This window comes from Neophocaena asiaeorientalis, unplaced genomic scaffold (assembly GCF_003031525.2).
Source record: "Neophocaena asiaeorientalis asiaeorientalis breed wild unplaced genomic scaffold, Neophocaena_asiaeorientalis_V1.1 scaffold182, whole genome shotgun sequence".
Classification (NCBI taxonomy): domain Eukaryota; kingdom Metazoa; phylum Chordata; class Mammalia; order Artiodactyla; family Phocoenidae; genus Neophocaena; species Neophocaena asiaeorientalis.
Window position 1 is genome coordinate 4,052,463 of NW_020174648.1, and position 8,609 is coordinate 4,061,071.

Sequence of the window (8,609 nt, forward strand, 5' to 3'; positions counted from 1 at the left end):
GTAGCAAGGAAACATGTTTCAAGTTTATACTATGCATTCTTTTTTCCCTGTGGTTTTTTTTAGGTAACACTGGTTTATACCATTACACGTGTCACGTGTACAACATTATATTTCAGCGTCTGTATGTACTACAACGTGCTGTCTTTGAAACTGAACTTTCTCTGAGAGGTTTTACCATTTTATGTGAGATTTGTCACTGAAGACGTTGTTGTCTTTAATAGCGAGTAACGTTGACTGATTGCTTATTATGTGCTAGGCACCATCTAATCACTTTGACATGGCTTCTCTTGTCTAATTCTCCCAACAAGCTTGTGGACAGACACTGTTAATATCTACATTCTACAGATGAGGAAAGTTGGAAATCTTAAGTAACTTTCCCAAGACCGTAAGGCAGGTAAGTATGGGAGCCAGAGCGTACCCTTTGTACTGCTCTCCGATGCTGCAGTGTGGATTTGGAACCTATGTGACATCAACAGGGTGATTCAACTAAACCAACAGCAAAACTTGACTGAACACGTTTTTTGTGTCTGTTGTTTCTCTTTGTTTTGTTTTGCTGATGTGGGGCTCGGGGTTTCCTTGTATGCAGCAGAACCGACAAACGAGACTCGGCGATCTTTACATGTCCACGTCTTCCTGCTCCTTCCTGGTGTTCAGCACAGCGTCAGTCCCTGCTGTGGAGAAGGCGTGGCTAGGGAGCTTGGCCTATGCACTTTCAAGGATTCTTGTGACTTGAGTTTATTGGCATGCATGGAAATGGAATTCCTCCCACGTCTGATCTCACTGACTTTTGTGTCTCTACTGGCGTAAAAGTCATTCCCGCCCTCCAGCCTGGTCGTATTCTCAGGCAGACCATTCCAACTACGCAGATGTCTCTACAGTTCTAGAACGGAAGCGTTCAACCACACCCATGGATCTACCGTGTCTACACCGCGGTAACCCCTGACCAAGGTCAGTCTAAAGCACTTCAGGTCTCTGGACCTTCCTCACTCTCGGGTATCAGACAGGGGAAGATGTTTTGATCCTCACCCTGTAGCTTCCGTGTCCCTTGACGACTAGGAAGGAATCTGAAGAGACCCACAGTAGAGGTGTTGGCGATGGAGCTGACTGGTGTGGGGCAAGGAGAGGGGAACATAAAGAAAGGGCATTTGGCTGCCCCAGCAATACCAGCAAACACTCAAAGGAGAGGGTGTAGCCCAGAACTTAACAAAGTGCCACTGGGTTTGAGCAGCCGCGGGAATGTCTGAGTGGAACTTCATCCTCCCCACAGAGCCTGGGCTGAGGCCACGAGCAAGGAGTGCCCTAGCTCTCAGGACTCCTCAGGACGAAGACAGGCACGGAAAAGACAAGCTGACCTCCCAGGTGTGGGTTTTCCTCTCACCCGGGCACAGAATGGGGACCTCCCAGAAGAAATTTGGAAAACTCCACAAAAAGCCAAGAGAGACGTGATCTACAAATTATTGTTTTTTCCCCCCAAAATTCTGAGCTGGACATTCTTCAGGGAGTGAGTGGGCACTTTGAAAGTTCTTCCCCGCAAAAGTTCACTTCTGTCTTTTCCTTTGCTGCCTGCCCTTCTCCAGCGTGGTATTCTCACTGTGGGCATGGACCTGGGATCTCAAAACCCTCACGGTTGGATCAAACAGAAGACAGATCCGTGGTGTGTGTTAGCCACGGGAATGGGCAGCAGTGGGTTGAAGAGGCGAGTCTGGAAAGACGCTGGCGCCGGGAGAGATAAGACCACAAGGACAGTGAGGGGGTGGGACTGGCATGACTTGAAGAGCTGGTGTTGGGGAGCACACAAGAGCCTGAGGTCAAGGCAGGGTCTGTGTCTGAAGCCCAGCGCTTAGATGAGGCTTCACGAGCCAGGAGATTCATAAAATCCTGATAATAATGAGGTATTGTGGACAACGGCTGGCCAAGTTGTTTATGAGGAAGGAGGCCTGGAACTCCCTTCTAGAGCCTGGAAAAGATATTGCCAGAATCTGATCTTGCCTTCACCTCCAGGTCTTGCCAGACTCAACCCTTCTCCAGATTCAACTCTTTCCTGTCCGATTTCCTCTTCCCCGAAGCCTTAACTAGCTTAGAGGAAACTCTTGTCTGAGCTATAGCATGAATGGAAACTGGAAACAAGCGGTGAGATTTTAAGTACACCTGAAATGGTAATAGGAAGGTACTGGGCACTTCAATGGAAAAGAAGGAAGGAAATTCTTTCACTAATAAATATTTATTATTAATAAGTATTTATTGAACTCCAGCCGTGCTATGGGAAAGAAACTCACACGGAACACTTTGTATACCAAGTGCTTTCAAGGGTTACTAAGGTTACCCTATTGAGTGCTCATAATAGCCCTGCAAATGTAAACTCATCCCCGCTTTATAAACGGGCCCTAAAAGACTCATCTGACCAACGTCTCCTTGAACTGCGAGTCCACACTAGGTCTTCAGCCTGAGGTCTGTACTCTCCAAATGATCAAGATGAATACATAAATGCCTACGATTTCTACCAAAATTTACTTTGAGTCAGTCAAGTCCTGATGCCTTGGTACCTCCAGGAATGTCATTTACATCTAGAGGAAACCTTGTTACTCTCCCCAAGCCACGATCCTTGCCTGGGGCCCTCTTTACTTCCTGAAGGTAAATTGTCAAAAACTACAATTAGTATGGGTGGATCCAGTTTGCTTATTCCTGAGTATGCTGCCCAGGCAGAGCCCCAGGACATGCTCTGGCATCAACACGACCCTCTAAAATTGTGAATAAATTACATTTCTTGATGACATACTTTAAACAATTTTTTTCCTCCCCTTAATACTTGGAATCAGGGTCACATTCTAACTATTTAATCTGGGGCCTCGAACTGGCACATAGCATGGCTTTAAATGAAATTATATTTAAAACATAGCCAAAGGTTCATAGAACACTTAATTGCATGTGAGCATGTGAGTGTGTGTATATGGGTGTGTGTGTGTATGTGTGTGTGTGTGTGTGTGTGTGTGTGTGTGTGTGAGAGAGAGAGAGAGAGAGAGAGGGAGAGAGAGAGAGGAATACCCATTAGAATAATTCACATCCCAGGCTAAAAGAAACTCAAAAGCCAGCCAATCACCATCCCCACTACTCTCTTCCTCCTGTACCAGGGATACTTCTATTGATCTCGGGTAATAATACTTATAATCACCATTTTAAAAGTGCCTCCATGGGGACTTGCCTGGTGGCACAGTGGTTAAGAATCCGCCTGCCAATGCAGGGGACACGGGTTCGAGCCCTGGTCCAGGAAGATCCCATATGCCGCGGAGCAACTAAGCCCATGTGCCACAACTACTGAGCCTGCGCTCTAGGGCCCGCATGCCACAACTACTGAAGCCCACACGCCTAGAGCCCATGCTCCACAACAAGAGAAGCCACCGCAGTGAGAAGCCCGCATACCGCAACGAAGAGTATTCCCCGCTCGCCGCAACTAGAGAAAGCCCGTGTGCAGCAACAAAGACCCAACGCAACCAAAAAATAAATAAATAAATTTATAAAAAAGAGAAAGAAAAAAGTGCCTCCATGGAAGGCACTTCATAATTATCGTAGTAAACCTGCATGAAAATTCTCTAAGTTAGGAATTATCATGCCATTTTACAGATGGGAAAGTTGAGTCTTAAGCCATTAAATAACTTGCTCAAGATCAATTCACTTCGTCTCAGGTCAGGTTGTCTCTTAGATTCTCAATCTTGCCTAATCGACAGTTGCTGCTTCTTCCTAATCCATGTGGACTACACATCTAAAAGCAAAATGTGCACATCTTAGCTGAGCTAAAGCACACCTCAACATAAAACTGACCGACATACCCTGAATTCAATGGTCAGCTTCAAAATGAGTCATTTTGAAACTATGCACTCACAACCCAGTCTTCTGTGTTGGCCCTGTGTTATCCTTGCTCAGACTATTGTTAAAGAACCAGTCAAAGCATAAAACTAGAGTGTCCACAGACCCACCCACCCCCCTCCAACCCCAAACGCAACATCTTCGTTTCTTTTGATTCTCACATTCCCAGAATCAGGATTGGGATTCAATTCAGCAAATTTTAAGGTTTTATTCAGGCAAGGCGCTGTGCAAGGCAGTGTCAGAGATCCAAAATCAAGTAAGATGGTGTTCGTAGGGCCACAGTGTAGAGATGTAAAGTGGTGTCTTGCCCGAGGCTGCCTGGTCCAGGGGGTGACTATGGCCAGAAATCCAGCCCGTGCTATACGTTTCAAGCCATGCTCTCTGACATTGGTTTGCTTTCACTCAGATGAAGGGGAGCTTTTTTTTATTTCTCAGAAAAGGTATCGCATGGTCTAGTGGAGCCCTGAGTTCACCTGGCTTCGAAGAGTTTACGATTGAATAGGAGGGAAAGACAAGAACACAGGTAACAAAACATCAGTCCATCAGGTTGATGATCCTGGGGGAGGACAATACGGAGCCATGGACACAGTAAGTCTCATCGGATGGGGCAGGAAGCACAGCTTCACGGAACTGGAGGACACGAGAGGGGACTGGGAAATGAGCAGCTTTGGGGCATGTGGAGATGGAGGGAGGGCATCCAGGTCCGGGATTAGCACAAGCAGAACCAGGAGCCTCAGGGGCTGTGGGCGCATCCTCTCTGACTGGAAGGCGGGGGCGGGGGGTGGTGTGTGGCCGGGGAGGACCACTAGTTGGGAAGCAGCGGGAAGCCAGTGTAACAGGTTGGCTGTGCTGAGAGTGGTTTGATCCTTCAGGACAGGCAGACACCGTGAGCTCCTTTCCCTGAGTCCCGGGTGACCGGACGAAAGGTGTGCTACAGGAGGAATGATGTGGAAGCCTCGTGCCAACGGACTGCTGGGGAAGAGACAGGAGAAGGGACCTGGCTTGGTGACGTTACCATGGCAGTTGAGGAGGTGATGGCAGCCCAAGCGGGGGTGAGAGGAAGGCAAACCGGAAGGAGGAGGATGGATGTGAGAGCAAGCACAGGCGATGGATTATGTGCAGGTACAGAGAAACTGGTGTGGGAAACAATTTCCCTCCAAGGAAAAGCCAGAGAGTCCTTACCGTGGCTAGGGAGACCCTCTGTGACCCTCCCCATCCCCCAGCCCTCTCTGCCCTCACCTGCATCCCTCGCTCTGCTCTTCTGCAGACAACACTAAGCTCTCTCCCACCTCACTTCTGCTGCCCCCTGTTCTGGCTCACTCTCCCCGCAGGTATTCACGGGGCAGCTGACTTCCTGCTGTTGAGAAGCATTCACAGACCTTCCCTATAGAAACTAGCACTTACCCAGCCCGGACCCCCTTTACCCCACGTACTGCACCTGAGTTTTCTTTGTAGCACTCTTCACTGTATAGTCTGTCTCCACCAATGTCTTTCCAAATAAGGAGCTTTGTTTTGTTCACTGCCGTATCCCTAGCACCTGGCACAGAATAGGTGCTCAATAAGTATTTATTGATATCACCAGCTATTTGGGTATTTTTTTGCTTCACTCAAGTCAGAACAGTCCAGATATAAAATGTGTAGCCCTGGGAGACAGTGATTTCCTTAATACTAGACTGATTCACAATTAGGCAGGACAACCCATGGTAGGAGGGCTTCCCTGGTGGCGCAGTGGTTGAGAGTCCGCCTGCCGATGCAGAGGGCACGGGTTCGTGCCCCAGTCTGGGAGGATCCCACATGCCGCAGGGTGGCTGGGCCCGTGAGCCATGGCCGGAGCCTGTGCTGCACAACAGGAGAGGCCACAACAGTGAGAGGCCCGCATATCGCAAAAAAAAAAAAAAGAATGAACTCTGCCATTGTCATACCAGTTCTTACTTAACACTGGCAATGTAACCCGAGGATCTAGTGGCAGGATCAAGGGGAAAACAAACAAAAAAAGGGATCATCAGCAAATCACGCACACTTGGAAACAATCATTATGTTCGAATGAGTCTTAACTTTGTTCCAAATACCCAGGGCATGTGTAGGTTTTATGGGTGTGGACATATATTACAAGATACAAGATTCTCATCACCATCCCTTTTTCTGAGCCAACCGTTGGGCAAACGGAAATGTTATCGGTCCAGAACCAGTGGTCTTCTTGGGGTGACATAAAAAGAGATGACCCAAAGCCAGATCCAGAGATGCCCTGGAGTTATTTATAAGTGAAAAGCCATATTACCCTCCTGCCATCCTGAGCCCCTCAACATCTGATTGGCTGGAATCTTAGAGTAGTGAGTCTCCCAGCTGACGGGTGACTCATCATGTCATTTAAGTTTGTCAGTCAGTGGAAACCAGAGGTCCAAAGTCTCTCTCCAGGACTCTCCCTGGGGAAACTATTAGGGAGAAGGCAGCATTGCCAGATGTCTCAGTCCAGCTGGCCTAATGGGCATGTGCAGGGCATCTGCTTATACTCAGGGCCTGGCATGAGCAGAGGGCCCTGGAACGATTCTCTAGGTTTGCTGTCAGTTTTCTTACCATCAGCTACTAAGAAAGCCACCGGTAAACCAATGAGCACCTTGAAATATAAACAAGTAAAAAGACATTTAACTTTCCCATTTCAGCTGGGAAAATCTGAGTTCATTCTGGGTCTAGTGGGCTGGACTTCATGTAGTGGAAAGTACATCACATTTGGAGACAGAAAAGTTGGATTCCCATCCCAACCTGCACTTAGTAATATGAACTTAAATTTTTCTTTTTTTCTTTTTTGCGGTACGCGGGCCTCTCAGTGCTGTGGCCTCTCCCGTTGCGGAGCACAGGCTCCGGACGCGCAGGCTCAGCGGCCATGGCTCACGGGCCCAGCCGCTCCGCAGCATGTGAGATCCTCCCGGACCGGGGCACGAACCCGTTTCCCCTGCATCGGCAGGCGGACTCTCAGCCACTGCGCCACCAGGGAAGCCCTCTATCTGGCTTTTAAACTGATATTATCGAAAAGCAAAGACATGCTCTTTCTTCAGAAGCTTACTCCTCCTGGCTTCCCTTTTCTGTCAGTGATGATAACCTTTATGGGTATAAAGATAACGCAGAGTCATTGTCTTTGACATCTCTCTCCACTTCTCCTTTGCCTTTTCCCATCCTATGAACCATCATTTTTCTTTTCCTTCTTTTATCTATCTTGGTGTCTCACAGAACCAGGCTTGACTCTAGTGCCAGGCATATGACCTTAAGGAACTTTCTTTATACACTGACACTTGGTGTCCACATCTGTGAAATGAAATAGTGGAAGTTGCAGATCTGTCTGTGAGGATTAAATCAGATTGCCTTTGCCAAATGCAGGGCACATGTGAGCTGAGTTCTCCCTTCTAGCTAAGTTGGATGCCCCAGGGATGTCTGCTATCACCCAGCCTTTTCCCCTTCCTGCTTCCATAGGGTCAACCCTGTTCTTCACTTTGCCTGGACTCTTCTCTCCCCGCTTTCCCATTTCTGCCTATCAAGCTCGTATGCATCCTTCATGGACCATCTTTCAAATACTCCCTGCCTTTGGCATCCAGAGGTGACGCTACTGCCTCTGGACTGTAAATGATTCTTGCATTTTATTCCTACAACTCATGAGGCACTTGACATGACTACTGTGTACTCTGCTTTTGTATATGTCATCTCTTCTTGTGAACTTTCATGTTTATCTTCCTTATGCATACCATTTACTTAATAAATAGTTTTCAAGTGACTGAAAAGAATCATCAGTTAATCAATGATGGATGTCCAGACCTGAAACGAGCAAATGAAGTGCTCTAGCAATTTGGAAGTGATGGAATGATTTAAACGAAGAATAAGACACCAAAGACACTTCCCATTTTGTGTGCTGATTTTTTAATGAATATTTTATAATCTTACAAAATAACTGGCTGTAGCTGTTTTACGTTACAATACAGTAGATAGCTCCTTTCACTGTGTTCCCAATCAAGCCAGCCCCTTGGGATGCTAACTGACACACTCAATAGTGATCTCACAGAGGAGAGGACATGCCAAATCCAATGCCTTGTAGTGGGGGGGAAGGAAAAGAGAGAATCAAGAATAGCTCTTTACTTGCATGTACAAGTTTGTCAGCTGACCATTCTCCCCACTCTGCCCTCTCAGCTCTCTAGTTGGAAACGGCCACACTAATCATCAGAGTCATCCAGCCCTAGGCAACCTGGACCCCGGCGCTCCTAGTTACTGGGAAAAAGAAGAAGCAGAGAAGTGATTTTGGAACAAGGAAACAAATGGAAGAGCCTCTGGGAGAGGCCCTCTGTGGCCCCACGTATGGGGAAGAGCAGCAGAACGCAGACCACCACATGGAGTGAGTGTGAGTTAATATCCACTGGGGATTTGTGACCGTGGTGTCTTAGAGCTTCAACTTTATTAGTGACCTGAGGAGCCCGAAGCACTAGGCTCCAGGGACAAAGGCTGGAAGAACCTGCCATCTATGAATGGCCAGGACTGACTTGGGCTGGGCAGCCTGTAGCCTGAAAGGCTTTCCACACACCCCCCCAGAACCCTCCTCTCACCTTCCCGGGGCAGCAATGGAGTGCAGATGTTGCCAACAGAGAATGAAATATTTTAAAATGAAGTACGAAAGAGAAATGTTCTCACTGTAACTCCTGTGGGAAGACTGAGCCCAGATCCATGCTGGCATGAACCACAGGCTCTGTATTCCTGGGGCTTGGGGTGGG